Source organism: Eucalyptus grandis, chromosome 6 (genome assembly GCF_016545825.1).
Source record: "Eucalyptus grandis isolate ANBG69807.140 chromosome 6, ASM1654582v1, whole genome shotgun sequence".
NCBI classification, from domain to species: Eukaryota; Viridiplantae; Streptophyta; class Magnoliopsida; order Myrtales; family Myrtaceae; genus Eucalyptus; species Eucalyptus grandis.
Genome location: NC_052617.1, coordinates 50,215,338 through 50,240,012, shown reverse-complemented (window position 1 = coordinate 50,240,012; position 24,675 = coordinate 50,215,338). Strand labels below are relative to the sequence as shown.

The following is a 24,675-nucleotide window of genomic DNA, read 5'->3' as shown; positions in this document are numbered from 1 at the left end:
TATTTCTAAGTAGAAATTATTCTTGGAAAAGAATGGTTATCAAACAGGCCTTTAATATTGAATCAAGATATTGGGTTATTGTCGGTTTCCACTAATCGAGTGAGAAAATAGGTCACATCTAGACTTCTTTAAAATAAAAAATATTTTGGAAATAAAGTAAATCAAACAAAGAACAAAGATTCTCTCTCACTCTCACTCTCATAAAGTACCAAATCAAATGCCTTCTATATTTCCTAATAGGCTGTCTTTTCCTCACCCCTCGGTCGTGGAGGATGTAAAGACGAGAATGAGATGCGGCACGCTGCCCACCTCCCAAATGGCAATGATTTTCTCATTTTAAGCGATCAAATCACCAAGGGAGTTCAACGGTCTTATCATTTATGAGTATTTTTTTTTTTTTTTTTTTTGTAATTTCATAAAGCTGGTGATTGCTTGTTGAGGGAAGGGGGAGGAGGGGGATTAATAATGAAGGGGAACCATATTCGCCCTCAACAAGAAGGATGGACGAGAGGCAATATGCCGCACGATTTTTTTAAGGCTAAGGTGGTCCTTTAAAGATAGAGATTAGAATATTGTTTCCACTTCGATCTGCTTCAAGAGAAAATATAGTTTCGTTTCGTTTTCATGTACAAATAACTTCTGATTTTTTTTTTTTTCACTTGCCAATGTTAGATCTACGTAATTTGAAATGCAGCGATTTGATTGTTTTCTCCCTTTTCATTCGTTGCCCCGCAATTTTTTTTCGATGACGAGAAATCCCACCTTGGATGGATAAATCTATCGTTGACGTACTAGGGATAAATACAGTAATTGGATTTATTCATTTAATAATCTTGATGCCATGTAAACGCAAGAAAGCAAGATTGGACGATTTATTTTTCTTAACAAAATTTAAATTAGGAATATTTTGGTGAATAAAATAGTCATAGCATTTTAGGGTACAGACAAGAAAGCAAGATTGGACGATTTCTATCCAGCGGAATATGCTTGTAAAAGTGAGAAAAATAGTTTGTTTGCTGCATATATCCTTACACACAGGAACACTGTTTTTGAAAAGTTCTATTTTACCGGCTCTGCATATTTGTCAAATGTGTTGTAAACGAGCAACAAAAAGTAAAACGTAACTAATATATATATAATAAAGTGGGGGGATTAAATAGGACATTTTAAAGTTTTTTTATATGCTATTATAATGTCAGCCAAACGAAATAATAAGTATTTCATATCACATACAAACTGCTTTCATTGAAATTAATGATATGATATGTTCTCATCTGGCTACTTTTTATCTTTTTGGTCAGGCACAGCTCAGATATTAGGTCGGATTCGGGCACGAGTATAAGCCAAGGAAGCCGATCGAAGTAAATCGAGTGAAATTTTAGAGAAGTGAGAACGGTTGAAGCAGGAATGCCCGTGAATTCCAGTCATCGTGGAGGAAGATCCAAGGAGGATATAAAGACAAGAGAATGAGATGCGGCTTGCTGCCCACCTCCCAAATGGCAATGATTTTTTCAATTTAAGTGATCTACGCACCAGGGGAGTTCAATGGTGTCATCATTTATAAGTTTTTTTTTTGGGGTAATTTGATAAAGCTGTCAATTGTTTGTGGGGGGGATTAATAATGAAGGGAACCATATTCGCCCTCAACAACAAGGATGGACGAGAAGCAATGTGCCGCACGATTTTTTTAAGGCTAAGGTGGTCCTTTAAAGATAGGGATTAGAATATTGCTTCCACTTAAACCCATATCTCATGCGACATTGAACGTTCAATTTTTTTTTTTCAATTATAAGCCTATGCAAATTTTAACAAAGAAGTTGCCACTAGCCCTTTTTTGGTTGGCTAAAAACCCAATATGATACATGAGAATATCTTACTATTTACGCAATCGGAGACTCAAGAATCAGAGACTTGATTACATTAGTCCTAAGACTAATGCCCTTTTGGTACCTAACTTGATTAAATGCTAACTAAAACCATGATAAATTATCTTTAAAAAAAACCGTTCTAACCATTTGAAAGTAGGAAAGTAACACAAAAAAATTAAAATGCACAAGCAATTATAATCGTAAATGAAAGTACACAAGCATCCTAATATTGTTCTTAAAAGAGAAAAGGACAATAAAAGGGAAGCTCATTGTAAAACCCTAATGTCTTGTCTAATTTTAGGATTTAATTTCTAAGAGTTTTCTACAATTTTTAATTGTTTAGCATTTTCTAATGACTTTTTCAGATTTTTTAATTTTTTAATGATTTTCTAAAAATTTCTAATTTTGTATTGATTTTTGAATTTTCTAAATTTTTATTATCATTTCCTAAAATTTATAAAGCTTATTATCATTTTCTGAATTTTAAATTTTATTTTATTTTTAATTTTTTAATATTTATTTATTTTATATATATTTTTAATATTAACATAAAAGATATTAGGACCGGGTCAATAAACCCGACCCAACTAAACCGACCTGAACCTTATCAGTTCGGGTTGGACTTAAAATATTAACCTTAAAAGCCCACTCGGAATTAACTAAGCCCACTTAGGTTCTAGCCCAAAATGACAACTGGCCCGAAACCTCATAAGACTCGGCCCACACTAAGGAAGCCCCAAACACCCCTTTTTTTTTTTCTCTCTTTTCTTTTATTGTTTTTGCCTTTTTCTGTTTTGTCTTTTTCCTCTTCATAATCTACCTGCAACTTCGTTTTTCCAGAACCAAAAGTCCCGACGCCGGCACCATCGCTCCGGTCATGTCGTTACCGGAATCCACATCACCGCCTAACCACCTCTCTCTGCCAGTCATCCACTCCGACCAACAACATCCAACTCCGGCCAACAACACCTAACTCCAGCGACTGCAACAACAAAAGGAAATAACCATACCGAAGCTAACATTTTCAATCCCAGATTCCCAGCAAACAAACAGTCACAAATGCATTAGAATGGGAAGAAATGCTAACTAGGACGGCCTTAAACTGCAGGACTAAGTTTTAAGAAAGGAGAGAAGAGAAAAGCCAAAATAAGTGAAAGTGTTCATAAAAGGAGGTGATAGCAGGCTTGAGTGCAGGACGGACGCCAAGGCTGTACAAGAGTTGCATTGGGATTTGCAAAGAGACTTTTCTGCGCTTGGTCTTAGTCCGACTGTAGTGTCGCTTATTTAAGAGTCACAAGACTAAAGAAAGCGTTGGGCATATGGACAGAGGTCATACCAACATAGATGGAAGTAACAGATGCCCTTGCAGACTATTCTCAAAGTCATATAAGTAGTTGGAGCGAGGAGCAGCATTTGCGTTTCGATGAGGTTTTGCTTTTCCGGCGACCTGAGAGATTGATACATATGCCATGAAGATCACAAGGAAACAAAGATAAAAGAATGATATCAGACGTAAATTCACAATATAAGAACAAACACATTAAACTAGGCTTCTAAAGATCAATCCGATTATGCGGGTTTAGGCACTTCACTTAAACATTCCATCAAACAATCGACTGCAACAACAAAAGGAAATAACCATACCAAGCTAACATTTCCGATCCCAGATTTCCAGCAAACAAACAGTCACGAATGCATTAAAATGGCAAGAAGTGCTAACTAGGATGGCCTTAAACCGTGGGACTAAGTTTTAATAAAGGAGAGAAGAGAAGAGAAAAGCCAAACGAAGTGGAAGTGTTCATATAAGGAGGTGATAGCAGGCTCGAGTGCAGGACCGATGCTAAGGCTGTACAAGAGTTGCGTTGGGATTTGCAAAGAGGGTTTTTAGTGCTTGGTCCTAGTCCAACTGAAGTGTTGCTTATTTAAGGTCACAAGACTAAAGAAAGCGTTGGGCGTATGGACATGGGCAGAGGTCATACCAAGATACCTTGCAAAGTATTCTCAAAGTCATATCAGTAGTTGGAGCGAGGGAGCAGCGCTTGCGTTCCGACCTGACAGATTGATGCATATATTATGAAAATCATCACAAGGAAACAAAGATAAAAGAGTGATATCAGACGTAAATTCACAATATAAGAACAAACACATTAAACTAGGCTTCTAAAGATCAATCCGATTATGCAGGTTTCAGCACTTCACTTAAGCATTCCATCAAACAGTTGATAACAAACGTGTTTCAGAGCAAGATTTATTGCAATCTTTGAGCCAGAGATAATGCATACAAGTCTAGATTAAAAATTTTCGTGCTGGATTAGTCTTAGTTTACTATGATTCACCTAAACCTTTGACCATCAGATCCGGTACTCATGAAGATTTTTATGCTTCATTCAGGCAAATCATCGAACATGTAAGGCCCGTTTGGTTCGATTTGGGGAAATATCTTTGGCCAAATGCAAATATTTTTAGGGTAAAGGGGTTTTCGAGAATGCTCGGACGTTTGGCAAATTATGCATTGGAAAGTGGCTTGTGCAAAAATACCCTTTGACAAAACTTATTACAAATGGACTTTTACTTTTATTTATTTATTTTTTTAAATCTGAAAATCAAATCCAGCGGCCAGGAACCAGGCGACGCCGCCTGGGTCCGCACGACCTCAGGCGACGCGGACCTCAGGCGGCGTCGCGCCACCCCTAGACGGTGGTCACCGGCGACGCGCGACCCTCAGATGGCGGCGGCGGTGGCTGCCGGAGAAGGCCGGTGGCCGGGAAGAAGAAGAAGACTGGGGAAGAAGAAAGATGAACAGTGGCGTGGCATTTCCTAAATGCCGAATGCTGAATGCTGCCCCTCTCCAGCTTTCAGCATTGAGCAGTCGGAATGCTCATATTTGGGGCAAAGAGCTTCCAAAAAATTTGCCAAACACCAAAAGTTTTCCCCAAGGGACTTTGGTACCCAACTAAACACCCCCGTAGTATGCACTATTGATTATAAACTCCAGAACCAAAGAGCCTTCGGCTTAAACAAGATGCATCAACGTCCAACTCAAGATAACTCACTACTAAACGACCTTAGCTTCGACTAAATTCCTCAGGATTTCATCGCTCAAACCAAAATTTATAGAACACAGTAAAGCCGAGCGAGAGCTCACCTGGTTCGGGGATGGGTCTTAGTCGTCGTGCAGTCAGCGGCGAAGATTGACGGACGACGAATAGCTTTCTTTCACGTCCAGGGATAAGGTCTACGACTTCCGCTCAGTCGTGGACAGAGTGATGATCGACGGTCGCGCAAGAGGTTGTCCAATGGCCGAAGCTCCCTCCTCTTGCCGAAGCCCTCCCCACTCAAAGGAGAAGCCATGAGCTTCCAAAAGTCTCCGTTGCAAAGCCCTACACAGAGCGTGACTGGTATCCTTTGAGGATGAGGCGAGCGACGGCGATGGACGGTTATGAGCGGATGGCGTTTAGGAGGTGGGTGAATGTCAGAGGAGAGATCGGGAGGATTGTAAGGCGAGAAGAGATGAAGGGAGAAGGTACGATTGTGCTTCGTCTCCAGAGAGCTTCCTCTCGAGCCAGCCTTCCAACTTCTCAAAAACCAGCGAGACCTCCCTTGCAAATTATGGCCGAGCATTCTGCCTGATACCCATAAACAGCCAGCCCCTCTCACGCATTCCTCCCCCCTCTCCACAATCGAATCATTTTCCACTACGCCTGTCGCTCCTTACGCCCACTCCTGTTTCTAGTGGGAGCAAAATATGAAGTGACAGCCACAGATTTAGAGTAGAATGGAAAATTGATTCTTTTTCCGGAATAGTTCGAGATATTCGATGTTAATTGCTGACGTCAAACATCTGACCTAACAGGCTTGCTTTACTTAATATCTAATTACATTTTGACACGTGGATATTGACATGTAAATTCAAAAATATTAATTCTTTTCCCTCTTTTTCCCTCCAGCTTCAACATCCGCTCCGCCTGGGCTCGGCTATCTCCACCGCCCAAGCCGCCGCCGCCGCCGCTGTCTTGAACCACCGCCCCACCGTGGCCGCCGCGGTCTGCGGCAAAGCTGTTGAGCTCGTCGCCGGCAGCCATGGACGAGCCAAGACTCGATCTCAAAGCTGTTGAGCAGCAAACCAGATCTGCAGATGCAGAGTAGCGGTCGGCCATGGACGGCTTCTCGTCCACAGATATGAGCGCCCACCCTCTCTGTCGTCCTGGCGGCTAAGCCGCAGATTAGGAGACGCAGAGCAGTGGGCTCCGCGTCCACCCTCTCCGTGGTCCCGGCGGCAGATTGAAGACGCACAGCAGTGGGCTCGCGGCCAAAGCTCCAGATCTGGAGCCATAGCCGTGAGCGACAATCGACCTCCGCGTCCACCCTCTTGGAGACGCAGAGCAGTGGGCTCGCGGCCAGGGCTCCAGATCTGGAGCCATGGCCAACGGTTCCAGTCCATGGAATCTCTGTTGAGTGGTGGAATGAGAGAGATCAGCTTCAGCCATGGCTTCTCTCGTGACCATATCTAGTCCCTCGCCGCCGGATTTGGAACTGAGGCACGGGCGGAGGAGATGGCCAAACTGGTTTGATGCGGCGCCGGCGACTCCGACTCCGCCGGTGGCGACGGCGGAAGGAGGGGCGGAGGTTAGGCTCGCGCGTGCAGATGGAAGAGGAGGAAAAGAGAAATCGAGGTGATTAAAGGGATTTTTTAATTTATTTCTCTGATGCCTCGTTTCAATTTTTAATTAGTTAATAGTAAATATGCGGACGCTATTGCAAACCGAATATTTTATCCGACGGAGAAGTAAATGTGGATCACTCCTTCTGCTTTCGTCATGGTGGTGGCGTCACTCGCTGTCTCGCACGTCCTCATTCCCTTTGCTGGGCTCACGCGCGTGTGCAGAGGAGAGGAAATGGGTGATGAGCTGTGCCTTTTTTTTGTTTGGTTTTGACATGGGCTCCAATCGTAGGCTTAAAAAATAAGAAAAGATGGGCCACGAGAGACAAAAGGGAGATGGCTGAAAAAAAAAGAAACATAGAAATGGGCCAAGGAAAGTGAGTCAGACGCATGAACCGAAAGAGATACAAGTAATGGGCTGGCCACGTGGGCTTAACAGGGCGGAAACTTACTAAAGAGAATATGCTCTGAATTAATATGCTCTGAATTATATTTCCATTTTTTTCTCTATTATATATGTCTTATATATATATATACATATTTTTATACATATTTTTAAGCTTTTTATCTTTTATCCCCCCTTTTCTTATATATATTATTTGTAAAATGCATGGATACTTAAAATGCAGACAAAAATTCGAGTGTCATCACACTGCTCAAACCATGCTGAAATGCTACCAAATCTTCCCCTCGGAACATTGTTTTTCCGATCCAGTTTTAGTTCTATAGTCAAGCTTGCAATTAGGAAAGTCCACTGCACCACACCGGTGTAGCGTTCGTTTCAATTTTGAGCATCAAGTGTTTCAACTTTCCTTTCAATATCCCGACGACACATATGTTCCAATAATCTCAATTCCAATGTTTATGCTTCGATTTCCTTTTCAGTGACGTGATCCTAAAGTAAATTTTATTTAATTCTTGAACCGTTCCTTTAATTTCCTTTAATCTCCGGTCCTTGCACTTTACTTTTCAGGGAATTTGTCTTGCTTGTCATTTAGGTCAGAAAAGCAAAATCCATTTCACCCTTTGCTCTTCGGGCTAGCACGCGTTACACACGTGCACTGCCCGGATCCATCTTTGAAAAACTTAATTGATGCATAGTTTGAGCACTTTGTGATGGGAAAATTATCAAAGAAGTTCTAAATATATTGTATTTGTATAAATTTAGTTCTAAAATTTTTAACAATTTATTAACATAGCTCTTTCGACCAATTTTAATCAAGAAACATTGATGCAATGTTCCAATCAACACCAGCAGTTCAATGTAGCATGTTATTGCTGATGTGAATAATTTTTAATTTTTAATTTTTTTTTTTCAGTGTTTTCTTTCCTTTTAGTAGTTGGTCGATCTTGAGCGATGGCTGAAGAGAGTTAGGCGAGGGTCACCACCGACCACAAGCAAGGGAGGTGGCCCTTGCCCAAATCTAACGTGGGTTGTGGCCCTTACCCGCTGCCCGCAAGAGCTTGGGCAAGGGTCATAACCCTTGCTAGTGACCGACAAGGGCTTGTAGGCCCTCGTTCAATTGTTAGTAATGGTCACCCAAAATATATGAAAAAAAGCAAAATATAAATAATTCAAAATTAAAAAAATTACAAAATTACAAATTTGTCCATGTCAATACCAATAATGCCACATATAATAGCTGATGTTTGCGTCAATGATTTTCTGTTTAAAATTGATTGGATAGACTCTATTGGTAAATTATTAGAAGACTTGAGATTAAATTGACAAAATTATGACACATTTGCAATAGATTTAAACATTTTTAAATAATTTTCCTCTGTGGTTGAATCGGAACCAGAGAGTAAACTTTTGTGCTTGTTTTTCCAACTGCTTGACTGACATATTTGCCTAGGTCGATTCAGCATAGACAATGTGCATTTGATTATGTTATTTTGTATAACTATATTAGTAATAAAACTTAATGTCAATTAACAATGTAATTTCATCTTTACATATGAAATTGTAAACTTTGTATAATTGTAACTAATAGCATTTTAGGTAGTTGTCATGACAGAGACAACTACCTATTGGTCATGACTTTGAACCCACCTGGAGAATTTATTCGAAGAGAAGATTTAGCGCCCAATGCACCTTGATTGGTCATGATAGAGACATTAGTATATGAATCTAAAAATGAACACCGATACAGTAGTAGCATACTGAGATTGGCAGCGACGACATCCATGTAGGTGTTGTCTTCAAGGCGGAAACAGGCGGCGAGGATTTGGGAGGTGTAGCAAGTGACAAGGGCGAACAGGAGCATGGTGATAGGGCCAGCAATCCAGCCAAGCTGTGCGGTGGCCCAAGCCAAGGATAGGACTCCAACACCGATCACTGATGTGATTATGTGAATACTCGTTTTCAATACTGTCCCTTCGCGATTGGGACAACAATGGTTGTCGAAGCGTTGGCGCAACCATGAAGGCATTTATGCCCCCCAACACAAGATGTAAATAAGTTGAGAGAGCGAGGGCAGAGCAAGCTGGATATGGGAAACCGAGAAGAAGAAATGAGAGTCGTGCGTTAGGGGTCACAGAGACGAACAAGGATGAATGAGGGATGGGGTGGTATATATTATTTTGAATTACAAAAATTTCATAACAAATAATTATAAATAAAAGAGAGAAAGAGAATATATGCCAATTTCATCGTAACTTTCAGCAATACCTAGAGTACCATCGATCTCCATCGTTTGTCGTGCCCATTAAAGCCTTTCCCGAAGAAAAGGTACATATCATTTATATATGAAAGTTTAAGCTTGTCAATGATGGTTTATGAAAATAGACATAAATAACCATCAACTAGAAACTCATTAAGACAAAAGTTAGTCTTTCATTACTTATTGCTTATACACTGTAATCCCTTTCATAGTTTCTACTGTAATAGTTATTACATGACTTTATCTAATAGCTATACAATCAAAACTGTTATCACTTTTCCCAAGCACCATATCTCTCTCTCTCCCTCTCACATATTAAAAAATATGCATATTAATCATTAGAATAGTATTAATGACGCAATAATAGAATGATTAGTTTGATATCATACCATTGTGGTTAATATTATTCTTAATCATAATATTCGAATAATTTCTTACTAATTCTTATTAATAATATATTATATTTTGCACTTTGTATAATACTAATTCTCATATTGTTCACAGTACAATAGTTGAAATTCTTTTAATAACTTAAATAAATGTAATGCACAATTATCACAAATTTCATGTACAAATATGTTTTTCAAAAAATTTAAATGAGGGCCTACAGTAGCTATATTAGCCTAAAAGAATGGCCTGAAGTGATTATAATTATTTCAAATAAGGGCCTAATCTTGCCAGCTTGCCAATCAATAAAAAATTTCAACCAATCAGGAGTATTTTTGTCCAAACACAATATAAATTTAAATTTAATTATATTAAAACTTTATAAAAGAGAGAAGGAGAACACATAGGCGGGAGGCCTGTGGCCGCCCCATCACCGATGGGGAGGCAACGATGGCTAGTGGGCTCATCGGCGACTCCCATTAACCACAAGTTAGGGCTAAGACGGGAGAGGGCGGCGACCGGGGGTGTGCAAAGAAACTAGGACCTGCTCGGACCGCTCAGAACTAGGCTGAAACTGCCCAGAACCGGTCTGGTGCCCAATTCCAATTTATAGAAATTGGTGGGTACCAATTCGGTTTCTAGTTCCATGGGCGAATTCACCCAATTGCCTTTCTAAACTGGATCATTTATATTATAATAATATATTATTTTTAATATTAAAAAAATTTCCAGACACTTCCTAAGATCCCTAATAGCATCCCCTCTTCTTGCCATCATCATCTTCATGTTCGCCAACTCAAGAAGCATTGAGTGCTACATGGGTCTAATGTCCTCCACTCTAGATCCCTCTTCCTCTAGCTTAGCCAACATCCTATTAGATCTATTCAAATGCCCCAAACTATCACTAAACCTCTTCAACATGTAATTAGTAGAACCCATCAGCTACAAAGTCAGGGCAACAAGCAAGCTAGGCTTCGTAACAACAGAGCTTTGCATAAACCCTTGTAGAACCCTCAGGGCCAAGAAAACAAAAGGGATAAAAAAAGGTTGCCAGCTCTTATTCTGATTCTGGGTGGTTGTTGCTCCATTGACTATTAAAGACCGATTCCATGAATCCACTAGGGAACCGAATCAGATCGGCGGTCTAGTTCCCAGGTGGATCTATGCAACTAATGGACGGTTCCCGATTTCAATTTTTCGAAACTGGTCATTAGCAGGGGATTTCTATTTCTAGGTTGGGAATCACTCGTCTGGACCATGCACACCCCTAGTGGCGACCCTCTCCTAGATCTAGGCGAGGGTTGTTGGCCTTCGCCCAACGCTCCTAGACCTAGGCAACCAAGTCCAAGGGACCTAGGCAACCAAGTCCAAGGGCCCTAGGCGAGCACTACCAGGCCAACACGAGGGCTGTTGACCCTCGCTCAGATCTAGGAGAGGGTCACCACCCTCTCTTGTCCCTTGCGAGTGCTAATAGGCCCTCGCCTCTGGTCGACTGAGGTCGCCGGTCCTTGCCCAGGCACCGACAACCCCATCGGCCATCGTTGCCATCCCAACGACGATGGGGTAGCAGCCTCCAACCTATGTGTTCCCCTCTTTTTTTAAGTTTTAGTTTTATTTATTTTTACGAAAAAAAAAGAAAAATTTAAAAAGATGAAATTACCCATCACAGCGGGTGAGTTCAGACACTTATTTGGGATTGATATAGCTATTTCAAACCCTTATTTGAAACAATTCCACTTTAGGCCCTTATATAAGAAAATGAGGACATTTCGAACCTTTATTTGAAACAATGTCTACTCTATGTCCTTATTTGAGAAAATGAAATCACTTCAAGCTCTTATTCGAGATTTTTTCTATTTTTTTCTTCACAATAGAATAACTAAAATAATTATCAATAATCTCAATTACTGCTATTTATGATTAAAGATGCAATTTTGTATGTAATGATGAATTTACATTGCTAATAAACCTTAAAGTTTTCTTGTTGGTAATGTTCTTATACACGATAGCAAAATTAGTTACATATTCATCGGTGCTAAATTGACCTAGGTAAATCTGATAGTCGAATGATTAAAAAAATTGAAAACATAAAACTTTGTTCCCTGGTTCGAGTTCGACCACATCGCACAAAAAAAAGTTTTCAAAAATGGATCGAAAGGTGCATGTGCATGTAAGGTGTGAGCTTGGAGAGTAGAGGTGGCAAAATGGGTCATGGATCCATTTTGCACCCATATTTTTCACAAATGGGTCCAATGTGGGTTATGAAGTTGTAATGGGCCATCACCCACATTCGACCCATTTTAAGTTCAATTTTATATGGGTCGAAAATGGGTCACATGTTCTGACCCATTTTCGACCCATTTTTAAAACCTAAAAAACATGAACTTCACCTTCTTTAGCCCTTCGACAGACCCTTCGCCGCCCGCCTCTAAGGCTTGCCTCCGCCACTCCCTTGAAGGTCGCCGACTACTAAGCCTCGCCGGATTTCTCGGCCTCGCCGACGACTAGTGAGGCTCGAGCTTGCCGGCGTCGGGCGACGCCTCAACCTCGTTAGAATGGCGAGATCGGTGTCGGGCGATCCGGCGAGTCTTGAGCCTCGCCCGACGCCTCGCCCGACGCCGGCGAGCTCGAGTCTCACCAGATTCGGCGAGGCTCGGCCTCGCCGACAACCAGCGAGGCTCGAGCTTGCCGACGTCGGGTGGGGCCTTGGCCTCACCGGATCGTTGCAAGATCGAGCTCCACGCCTAACACCGGCAAGCTCGATCTCGCCCGTGGCCGGTCACTAGCCGTCGTCGTGGCCGGCGGCTAGTCGAAGAAGAAGAAAAAAAAAAAAAAAAGAGAAAATAATTATTAAAATTAGAAATGATATTTTAAAAATAAAAATTATATTTTTAAAAATAAAAATAATTAATAATATATATTTTAAAAATAAAAATAATTAATAATATATATTTTAAAATAAAAAATAATTAATAATATATATTTTAAAATAAAAATAATTAAAAATACATTTAAAAAAATAAAAAATAATTAAAAAATATAGTTAAAAAATTAAAAAATCGATTTAAAAAAATATTTTAAAAATAATTATAAAAATTTTCCATTAAATTTGTATTGCATAAAAATTGTTAAAAATTTGTATTGCATAAAAATATTTTAACAATAAAAAGGTTTTAGCAATACGGATCGGGTTGGGTATGGATCGGGTCGAGTATGAGTCACTAGATTTATACTACAGAGAATATAGGTCAAAACGGGTTAAATTGGTCAAATATAGGTCAACCCATTTTCGACCCGACCTATACCCGACCTGACACACTCATTTGCCACCCCTACTGGAGAGGAAGGCATGAAACGGATGTTGCTAAATCGACCTAAATGACAAGAAAGATAAATTGCTTGAATAGCAAAGTGTAAGGACCGGAGATTAAAAGAAATAAAGGGAACAATGCATCGATTAATTGAAAATACAGCGAGGAACACGAAATCAAGAGGAAATCAAAGTGCCATTTACAAGGTGTGAATTTTGGGGAGTGAGAAAAAGAGAGGTTAGCATTAAATCCCATGAGGATAGAGAATCTCTCCTTTTTGTTTCTTTCCAAAATACTTTAAAAGTCTAGATCTTTTATGTGACCTATTTTCGCAATCCTATACCAAAAAGGGGAAGAAAAAAGAAGTCAGTAATATTTGTCGCTCGATTATTATAATTTGACAATAACATGATGCTTGTAATTGTAGAGACAAGGTCAAAAACTAATTCTCATCAAAAGGATTGAAATAGTTATGCATAAGAGCAAGAAGAAAATTGAACAGTATTTGCTTTTCATGAAAAAAATTATGCTAAAGTATTTTGCATTTACCCAAAAGCTTTTTTCAAATATTGAACCAAATGCAACCAAAGTAAATTGGATTTCATGCTGTTGGCCTTCCTGTTTGTGTCCACCCTAACAAGCAAGAATTTAAAGTTGGTATTCATACAAGTCAACTTGTGACTATGTACCGAGGTCATTGATTTTAAAAAAAAATTGAATTGTTGGAGAACTACATATATTCTGTTTACATGTTATAACAGCATTAATTAATTCTATTATCTCGTCGGTGATATAATAAGCCGACTAACGTAACATTTTTCTTCTTTTTAAAGCATTTTGCAGGTTGAAAACCTTCAAGTTGCTTTGCATCTTTCCACGAGCTTTCTCCCAAAATATGCTCAACGCAGCAGCGTTGATTTTACCAACAAAAAAGAAAGCCTCAGCGTTGACTCACGTGGCGAATCGAGACAGTCTCGCCTGTTGTAGACGTGCGAGTGCAACTCACGATATCTTTTTGAAGACATTATTTCTAGCCACCATAATTTTTCTAATATTCTTTTCCTCCAGAAATAAATGTACGAAACATTTTATAATATAGGGTAAAAAAAATGACTCTATGGTTATTGGAGGATTTTCCCCTTGATTTTTTACGTGAGAGCTATAAAAAAGTCCCATTCCATCCTTGCGAGGCTTGCTTATTTATTCTTTAGCATAAATTAAAATGAATGGAGATGACTAAACGTATAATCTACACTCTCAACGGATAATATTTTGTAGAATTACTAGACACCTAAGAAATATGTAACTGTTGCTTCTATATATTGCGATAAACTTTTGCGTCTATGGATGGAATCCCCCAGAAGAGATTTTACCATCAATCCATTAATTCGAAATGACCTATTTACATTCTTGGCCGTAAAAAAAAATCCCAATTTTTTTTTTTTTTTTATAACTAGCGAATTAAACAAAGGGATTTCGCAAATAAAATCCAATTTTTTGGAAATATGAGACGAAGTATTAACAACAATAGAGTTGTTATGAGTTTTCGTGCTCATAACCTATATAAGACCAACACGGACACGCGACACAACACATTGATACGTCATTTCTTAAAAACTAGAGAATTTGAACACATTCCCACACTTTATACATTAAATATATTTTTATATATAAATGTTCAAATAAATAATAATAATAATAATAATAATAATAATAATAATAATAATAATAATAATAATAATAATAATAATAATAATAATAATAATAATAATAAGAGCCTAGAATTAATTTACACTAAAAATATTAATCCAACATTTGTTAATATCATTCATTATTTAACTTGACAAATTCAATAATCTATAAAATTTTGAGAAAAAAAAAAACAATCCACATTCTACTAGGGGTGTGCAAAAGAACCAGGATCCGCCCTGGACCGCCCAGAACCGGACTGGAACCGCTTGGAATTGGTGGTTCTTGAGGAAACGGTCGGTCCGGTTCCCGGTTCCAATTTATGGGAACCGGTGGGTACCGATTCGATTTCCGGTTTCATGGGGTGGATTGCCCACCCGCCCACCCGGACCGGACCGATTAATTTTTAATATTAAAAAAATTTGAAATTACTAATTAACAGGGAGCTATGCATGCATCCTCACTCATCCTCCTTAGCGGCGGACAAAAGGCCTTCCATTCTATCCCTCGCTTTACTCTTCTCGGAAAAGGTTACCCAGCATCAAAAGGCAAGTAGTGCATGAACCCCTTTGACAAAACGCCGAGCAAATGGAGACGTCCGGAAGTTAAAAAGTCTAAAGCGGACCTTGACAAAACGCCGAGCAGTTAGTGGGCAAAACTCAAAAGGCCAGCACGCGAAGAAGTAGGGTTGCAGGAGGATGAGAAGAAGAATAGGTCTAGGGTTCACGAGGAAACCGGTTCCATGGTGGGATTTAAAAAGTGATATTATTATTATTGTGAGACCGGTTTCATGGATCCACCCGGGAAACGGACCGCATCCATGCAACAAATGGGTGGATCCCGGTTTCAATTTTTCTGAATCGGTTCTTAACGGGCGGTTCCAGGTTCTAGACCATGCACACCCCTACATTCTACTATCAAATTTATGGATATGTGCACTACATGTCCTAAAACTTATCAAATTAATGCAATCGAGTTCTTCCGTTAATATTGTCAATTTGTTTATTTGAAAATGCTGAAGTAGTTTTTTAAAATTAATTTATTTATCCTACGTGGTAATTTTATTTATTATTTTTAAAAAATATTATTTAAAAATATTTAAAAACTTCTAAAAAAGCTATAATATTTCTAAAAAAAACTAGAAAACAAGGAGAGGGTCATGAAAAAAAAAAAAGGTAGGTGGGTGGCGGGGAATAATTCTAAAAAAAAAAAAAACTATAGAAAAAAGGAAGGTCGTGAAAAAAAAAAAAACAGGGTCATGGGTGGCTGGCCATGCCTTTGCCATCGTCGAAGGGGACCATAGAGGGTGGGCGGCCCTCGCAATCCCCAACTAGGCTTGGGCAAGGCTCGCCCAGATTTGAGCAACACCGGCCCTCGCCTGTGGCCAGTGAGCCTCCCTAACCTTAGGTGAGGGCCAACGACCCTTGTTAGGCCCGAGCAAGGGCGCAATGTCACCCAGATCTAGGCGAGCCTTGCTCAAGCCTTAGCTAAGGCATCACTCAAATTGGGGTGAGCCTTGCTGGCCTTTGCTTGATTAGCTATGGCCTCACCCAAGCCAATGAGGGGCGCCCCCCCTCCGCTACCTAGGGCCAACAAGGTTGTCGACCCCCTCCGAGGGTGGCAGCAACACTCATATTCCTGCTTTTTTTTCATATATTTATATCTTAACCCCTTAAGTATTAAAACTTTTTAAAATTTACCTGAGTGTGTTGGAATTACTAGACTCGTGTGTTAGGGAGAGTTGACTATGTATATGATTTTCCAACACTCATTGACTGCGTGTTGGAACGTGTCAAACATGTGTCGGAGTAACGAACATGACATGAAAGTTCCCGGAAAGTGTCGATGCTATGTAGCTTATAACAAAATAAGGAAAAATAACAAAATGATAAGATCTTCCCTCACAACGTTAGTGGAATTTATGGTCTCATATAAGATAGTTTGATCCCTTCATCGTTGTGCTGCAGCCCTCAACCCCTCAAGGGAGAAAGTCATAGTTGAATGTTAATGGTGGGGACTATCAAATATGTCTAATTTTTTAATTAGGGTAGTGACGAGTTGTCTTCACTAGGAGTAGAGAAGGCTCTTTGAGGGGGACATCGAAAATCACCTTGGTCCTATTCTTGAGAGTGTTGATTTGATTCCTAGTTCCTATAAGTGGAATCCGTATTCGGATGGTCTGGTTCCTAGCAAGGGGAAATCGGACCAAACTAACTAGATATACTTTTTTATTTTATTATTTCTTTAAAAAAATTAATGAAATGTAAGCTAAACACTATTCCAGTCCACCTCCAAGTAGTGGGAAAAAAAAAAATACAAAAAAAGTAGTGAAAAAAATAAGTGATTGGTTCTATTGAACGAGACCGACCAGTTTTGACTTTTGGGAACCGGTCCTCCTGGTCTAATTCCTAATTTCACCTTAACACTAGACTAGACCGACAATTGATTATCCCTAAAAATGGGGCTTTCCATGATTGGAAGTTGGACTTGTGGAATATCGTTACCTTTCGGCCAAAAAAAGAAGGGATATCGTTACCTCTATCATTAAAAAGTGCGAAAATTCAGACATGAATTGTCTGACCGATGTCAAGTCAGTTTGATAATTCCGCTCCTTCCTTGTAGCTCCCATTCACGCACTCACATGAGCTGCAAAAAAAAAAAAAAAAAAATAGAAACCCACAGGCCACAAGCAAAGCACACCACGATCAGATTACTGAGGAATATGTTTATTCGATGAATAATCACGCCGATAACATAATTAACGAGTTCTCGCATCTAATATCTTTCCCCATGTACTGTTGGAGTAAGAAATTGGTAGACGAGAAAACAACTACTAAATGCTAATTGTGGACTCATATCTTTTTTCTTTGAAATCTTCTCCCGTTGCATCAACCTAATGAACTTTGTTGCAACAGAGAATGGAATCCCAATTCAGTGGTTCACGTTATTAACATCAAGACTCTTGGATATTTTGGAATCTTCCCTTAGATGTGTCTCCAAATTTCAAGTTTCAATATAGTAATTTTCAGAAGTGTCATGATCAATTGGTTGATTGATGATAAATTTTGAGAAATGAATAGTAGCAATTTCATTCGGACCATGAATGCTAATCCATCAACGATTCTACGGGCTCCAGAATAATCTTCAAACAAAATTAGAAGGAAGAAATTTCCGAGATGGGGATTAGAAACATCCAAAGTAGACCTAATCAAATGACGGGATAAGCCATGTTAAATTAGGTGCAATTGTCGCAGGTAACTTCAGCAGTGATTTTTTTTTTTTTTTTTTGGAAACCAAATGAAACAAGAAATCTTCAGACAGACTACAGTTCATCGATTTCATCAGTCAAGCACCACGATGAGATGCCCAATAACAGGCACCTTAACCTGACGGTTCCATCCCAACTGCTAACGTAAAGGACTCCATTGGGCGGAACCAACGAGGAAACTACAGATTTATGACCGATCCATGCTGCATGAAAGCGTGAGATCCTGTTAAGAAAGGAACTTGTAAGAATGTAAAAAGTTGTTTCAAGCCATGACCGACCGTCCGTTGCTAAGTTGGATGGATCGTGAGTCGTGTGGCTTTAACGCGAACCCAATGCAATGTGTAGGTTGGGTGACCAGATAATGAGAAGTCTTCCTCGAATGGATTCCGATCTCAGTTTAGAGTCATGCAATTGAGATTGATAGAGACACTGGATCGCCACTGGTGATAGCAGCCTAGCAGGATGGTGTGATGTGAATTTTGTCAAGTGACTTCGTGCTAGTGGAATTTTTTTCGGCCAGAGTATTATTTATTTGGGATAAGTATACTAATGGTGCCATAAGTTGTATATGACGCTTATTTTGGTGTTAAAAGTTACCGTCGGATCACTTAAATGCCAAATCGGAGAAAAAAATTGGTGCCACCAGCGAGAAGTTTCGGCCAAAATGATTACATGGCTTTATATTTAAAAAAAAATCGATAAACCCTTTAAATGATGTCATTTTATGTCCTACTTAAGAAAATGACGTCATTTTGCCGTCCTATGTGAATGGCTTAGGAAAAACAACATCGTATAGCTCATTTGTCATTGAAATTAGGGTTTTTTTTTTGTTCATCCTCGCCGAACTAGCTTGCTTGGCCACCGTCGCTTGGTCACCATGCTCGGCCACCGTGCTCGGCCACCATCGCTCGGTCAAGAAGTGATGGGAAAATAGGAGGCAAGGGCGGAGGAGGAGGAGGAAGAAGTGGGGTTGAAGGTGTAGAGAGAGAGAAAAGACGAGGAGTGCGAGGGAAACAATGAGGGCGCAGATGGAGATGGTGGATTGGGCTCTGTTTAGAGAGTGGCTGGTGCTGGTGTTGTTCTTCGGGGAAGAAGACGCCGCCACCATGGCTTCTCTCTCTCTGCTGGTGTTGTTCTTTGGGGAAGAAGACAACACCGCCATGACTTCTTTCTCTCTCTACTGGTGTTGTTCTTCGGGGAAGAAGACAATGCCACCATGGCCTCTCTCTCTCTCTCTCTCTCTCTCGATTTGGGGATTTAAGACGCCAAACGACGTCGTTTGATAGTTTACATGCTGATTGAACTCTTCGGCGAGCCACATCAGTATAATAAATTAATAAAAAAATGGTCACGTTGGATTTCTGGCCGATCAGATCGGCGTTGGCACCAAAGTGAGCATTTTTCAAATTTTTTGGCATTTAAATGATCCGACAGAAACTTTTGGTAACAAAGTAAACGCCGTACACATTTTGGTACCAAAGTGAGCGCCGTACACAACTTATGGCACCATTAGTGTACTTATCCTCATTTATTTGGACAACTCAAACTGTTGAAGGCACGGGGTAAATTTTGTCTAGAGAGTCGTGCTGGTGGAGCTGTTATAGTGAGAGTCGTTTAGTTGGGATGTATCAAACTGTTAAATATTGTCTAGAGAGATCTTCCGTGAAATTAGTAGCGCAGGTTGCGACCCTGATATAGTGACGCACGGAATTATGGTCGACATACTTTGCAAGGCTGGGAGAGTCGATGAGGCTATTGGAATTGTCAAGGAAATGGATTCCACTGCCTGTCGGCCAACATCTTTCATTTGTAGTGTACTGGTACGTACCTACGGGACGGAAAATCAGATTGAAGATGCTGTCTGTCGAGACATTCCTAGAAATGGAAAGGAATGGAGTTGAGGCTGACGTGGTAGCATATAATTTCCCGATTAGCGCCTTTCACAAAGTTAATATATTTAAAAACGTGAAAAGGGTCTTGAGTGAGATGGAGAGCAGGCGAGTCAATCCCTACTCAACGACCTACAATATCATTTTAACAAATTTGATTAATAGTGGGCAAATCGATGAGGCTTACAGCTTCTTCCGGAGACTGATTAAGGTCTGTCAGCCTGATGCAGATACATATACAATGATGATAAAGATGTTCTGCCAGAGGGATGAGCTGCAGATGGCTCTCAAGGTGTAAAAGTATATGAACTCGAAGCCATTCATACCAAGAATGCACACTTACTCAGCGCTCATAAATGGCTTATGCAAGAAGGGTAATTCACCAAGGGCTTGTGTCTTATTGGAAGAGATGATGGAGAAAGGGATCCGCCCATCACGTATGACTTTTGGGAGGGTAAGGCAATTGCTTATAAAGGAAGGAAGACAGGACGTGTTTAAATTTCTTGAAGAGAAGCTATGCAAAAGGACGAAGGAGCTTTCCGCTGCAAGTTACGACCCTGATATTTGTTAGATTCAGGCGTTAGGACATATTCAGTTTGACAGCAGTGCTCTGTTTGGTTAAGATGTTGGGCTGTCACTGCAGGTGAGCGTCGTTTTCTTGTTTGTTCATAACCATAGGTTGCCGATCTCCTCCTACCATGTTTGCTCTGGTGCACTTTCCATTTATGAATTTTTTTGTGTGGCTAGCAGTGAATGTTTTTCCATTGCTTGGGCAGGCAACGTGGTAGACAGGATGACAAAATGAGAAAACAAATGTAGAAGTCGTAGTGATAGCAAAATATGTAGTGCGTCTGTGTATGACTTAAGACATGATGAAGATGGTTGATGCATCTGTGTAGTTAGGGCTTATTTCAGAGTACGTAATTGTTGAGAAAATTTGATTACTGAAGAAGATGAAGAAATAGTGATAGATCCTTGATGCTTTGATATGCAATGACAATCACTGTTCTTGGGATATTATTTGCCCTCACTATTCTTACTGCCGGGTTTAGAACAAATAATCTCTAGGATATATATCAAAGCCGTAGAGAAACGAGTTCAGCAACTACTCGAGTTTCTCTTGGAATGTCTCCTTGAATTTGTTAAGATTGCATGTATAAAAATAGAAGAAGATAGAATTCTAGAGAAAACACATTATAAACAATTGTAGTTATTATAAATAATATGTGAATTGACATCTATTCAAAGAAAACCAATTATCACTTCTCTTGAGAACAGATACTTTATCCTCAATCATTACCACTCTTTATGTCAAGAATAACTTATTCATAACTACTAATAACTTCCTTTTAGGACAAAGAGTCACTTCTTTTCATCATCAAGAATCACCTCTTCTCTTAACTAAAAGTCACATGTTCTCCTAAACAAGAGAAAACTTTTTTATGATAACTATTTCAACAGTAATTATTGGTTACGTTTTCTTCTTCTTCTTCTTCTTCTTCTTCTTCTTCTTCTTCTTCTTCTTCTTCTTCTTTGGGTAATTTGGGAAAAAAGAACAGAGTGAATTTGTTTTTATAGCCATTTCTAGCAAAATCCATTGTCAATGAGATTCTAAAGGGTAAAGAGGACTCTGGCAATCTCTCTCTCTCTCTCTCTCTAACGCCCTGCATATTTAAGCCCATCAACTTTATAAAGGACATGAGGGAGACATAGGAGTCTCTGGCATATGAATGTGTTCGGCGAAGAGCACCCAATGCAAAGCATGATGCTAGCGATCAGGGAGGATTTCTCTCCTTTGTTTTGCTAGATAATGAAGGGCACCCGTTGACATCTGCCATGCATGATACCTCTTCGACCCCTTACCGGAAGGATTCTCATGATTGGTGACATGTAATCCACATTTTGACCAGCCTTTCTTTTAATTCACAGGTTCTCTGACCTGTATACAGCTATTTGTCTTCAAATCTTTCCACGGTATCCGACACTTCACGGCCTCATAGAAAGGGAAGTTGATTGATAAAGTAGAAAGGGCGCTGATTTTGAATGAAAGGTGCAGTTCAACGGCCGTTCATTTTCTTGACTATCTATCTTCAGATGTGTGGTCACGTACTAGTCGAGTTTACCATTCTACGGGGAAAAGAAGCTCCGGGAGAATCATCTGAATTGCCTGAATCACGAACAAGCTTGTGGCTTGAGGAACCGACAGGTATCATTTAATGGAGTTCTATATTCAGAGTATAGCCTTTAATTCTGACACCGATATCCATATTGTTATGCTGCTCCGGGTGAAGCTATAATTGTCTTGCGAACTTTCTACCGGCATGGATCCGATGCATCATGTGGGGGCGCAAGAATGAGCCGAACCGGATTGTGAGAGGGAAAGACTGATTGGAGGCTTAGCATGGATATTCATCAGCTTCAACCTCTTCAGATATTAGGATAAACTCCAGCACTCTGATTGCCATTAGTTCAACGAGATAACGCCACTAAAAGTTGAGGCATCAGGGTGAGAGTCTAAGACCTTATGGACGTGCTTAGCGATATATATGTAGCTAATGTGAGGCTTTACTTCGGCATAACGCCCCACCATTGTTCCATTAAATGCCTATGACAGCTTCCTTTCGGGCGGTCTTCATCTATCTACATTGATCCAGCGATGGTGATCTTATTTTTTAAGTCTTGTAGTTTCGATAATTTTCATATGACTAACCGATGAATTTCTTCTCAGTGTGACAGGCACTATATCAATCAGTTAGGTAGCGAGTCTCACCTTCTAAATTTAGAAGTCCATAGAAATATTTTAAAATTTTTAAGAGAGAGGGAGAGAGAAAATACTCGAAGGACACATCTTTACTTTCTAGCTTGGCTTCATAATGTATTATGATCAACGGGTACTTACACTCGAATAATGAGCATAGAAAAAGTAGTAATCTAATTTAACAAGGAAATTTACTATCTTAATTTAATAAGAAAATTCTTTATTTTAGAAAATAACGAAATATAAAACAATGTTCCCGTCTAATTAAATCCCTAACAATATATTCTCACAACAAGAGGCCAAATTTTCTCTAACAACGAGAGGCCCAATCTGACAGCCCACTCACAGATCGAAGCTTGCGCCACTCAGAATTTCTGAAGAGTAGTTCGGAAAGGGCTTTGCTTAAAATCAAGTCGTTATTCTATTGACCGAGCTCATCATATGCGCATCCCCGCATGGAACCCACCCGACCCAATAGAGCAACTTGACAAGGGTTGACTCGAATCAACATTCAAGTCAGGAAAACAACATAAAATCTTGTGTGCCGGTCATATTTTCATCTAGAAAAAATGACATAAATGATCCATGAACTTTATTTAAATGTGCAATGTGATCCCTCGACTTTTAATTTATTAATTGTAGCTCAATGTACAATGTAATCCCCAAAATTTTAATTTATTTAATATGATCCCTAAACTTTTGATACATACTCAACTTACTTCTCGAATTATATAAAAAAAATTTGATGTCATCCCTAAACTTCAATTGATGAAAGGGAATGACAACATTGAACATTTGTATATAGTTCGAGAATTAAGTTGAATATATACAAAAAGTCCAATGATCACATTGACTAAATTAAAAGTTCATGGACTATATTGTATATTTGACTAAAGTTCATGAACCACATTAAACAAATTGAAAGTTCGAAAGTTTTATTACACATTAGAACAAAATTCAATGACCGTTTGTGTCATCATCATTTTCATCTATGTCTCATATTTCTTTATAGTACCGCAATAATGAACCTAATTCCTGGTTCAAACAAACAAAATAGCCCTTATCGGCTGCTACAGCTATGGTGTTGGCAACCATTACCTTCTCTGCGGGCTATTCACCTGTGGAGGACCAATCCCAAAGGTCCTCAAAGATTCTTCCTCCATGGACGCCCAAGAATCCCGGGGCTTGGGCTTGGGATTGAGAAAATGGCTAAGAAGCTCGAGCGAGACTTTGGGTTTTTAAAACCCACAGAGATTGGAGCTAAGGAAATTGGCAATGGAGGATAGGGCTTGCGAGGGAAAATTTCTCAGCAAGTTGCAATTTGGAAGCTATGTAGAGAGCTGTACCAGAAGACGAAGTGGATGTCGTGAGACCGTGGAAGATGGCATGGTTCGAGGACGATATCCGTCGTGAGTACTCAAGACGATTTGATCAAGTATAAGAGCATCAAAGCCTTTGCAGCGCAGAGGATTGGCAGGAAGCTATAGGGAATAGGAAATACTCCAATCAATCAATCAATCTATTAATCTCATATTTGTTAGTATTTGCATACATAGACTGCGGTTATTTTGGTGCTCATCTAGAAGAGAAAAATATCTAATAAGTCTTAAATCTATTATAATTTTATTAATTTAATTATAAATTTTTTAATTTTATCAATTAAATGCTAAATTTTTCATATTTCTTCAATAAAATCAATTTGACCGATTTTAGTCTAAAATTACGGATATGAATATTGGTCATTCTACGTAACATCGTCACCATTGATGTAGATAAATTTTAAATGCATTTTTATTATTTTTACTATTTTTTCCATTTTTATTTTTATTTTTCCTTGTTTCTCTAAACCTAGGATTAGAAAAAAAAAATTAAACATGTATTTAAAAAATTTCCACACCAATGCCGATGGTGCCAAGGTTAACTATTCGAATTCCATCATAACTTTTGGGTTAAAATTTTCTTTTGGGTTTGTGACAAGGTCAACTAGTCCTTTGAAAAAGCAAAAAGTTAAGCACCTTTCATCGGCACCAAAGAAATTCAATATTAAACTATTCTATCTTTAGATTGCACCAATGTCATGGTGGTGATCGATCAAATTGGCCCCAAGTGTCGTGATCAATTTTGCCTAGTGTTGCATTAGAGCTGAAGTCGTCATGACCTTGATTGCTAGTGCCGATTAGGT

At 39.3% G+C, this 24,675-nt stretch overlaps 1 long non-coding RNA gene and 1 pseudogene across 2 annotated transcripts; one reads left to right on the top strand and one right to left on the bottom strand.

Annotated features, from left to right (window-relative positions):
• Positions 1 to 2,316: 2,316 nt before the first annotated feature.
• On the bottom strand, positions 2,317 to 6,562 carry LOC104450530. 2 transcript variants are annotated; one of them, XR_005552376.1, is made up of 4 exons: positions 5,014 to 6,562; positions 3,848 to 3,919; positions 3,205 to 3,315; positions 2,317 to 2,850 (listed from the first exon to the last, which is right to left on the bottom strand). It is a non-coding gene; the product is annotated as an uncharacterized LOC104450530 (long non-coding RNA). The 2 variants fall into 2 exon arrangements; XR_726696.3 differs by lacking the exon at positions 2,317 to 2,850 and having other exon boundaries at positions 2,852 to 3,315.
• Positions 6,563 to 6,658: 96 nt separating this feature from the next.
• On the top strand, positions 6,659 to 20,306 carry LOC108960380 (annotated as a pseudogene).
• The last annotated feature ends 4,369 nt before the right edge of the window (positions 20,307 to 24,675 follow it).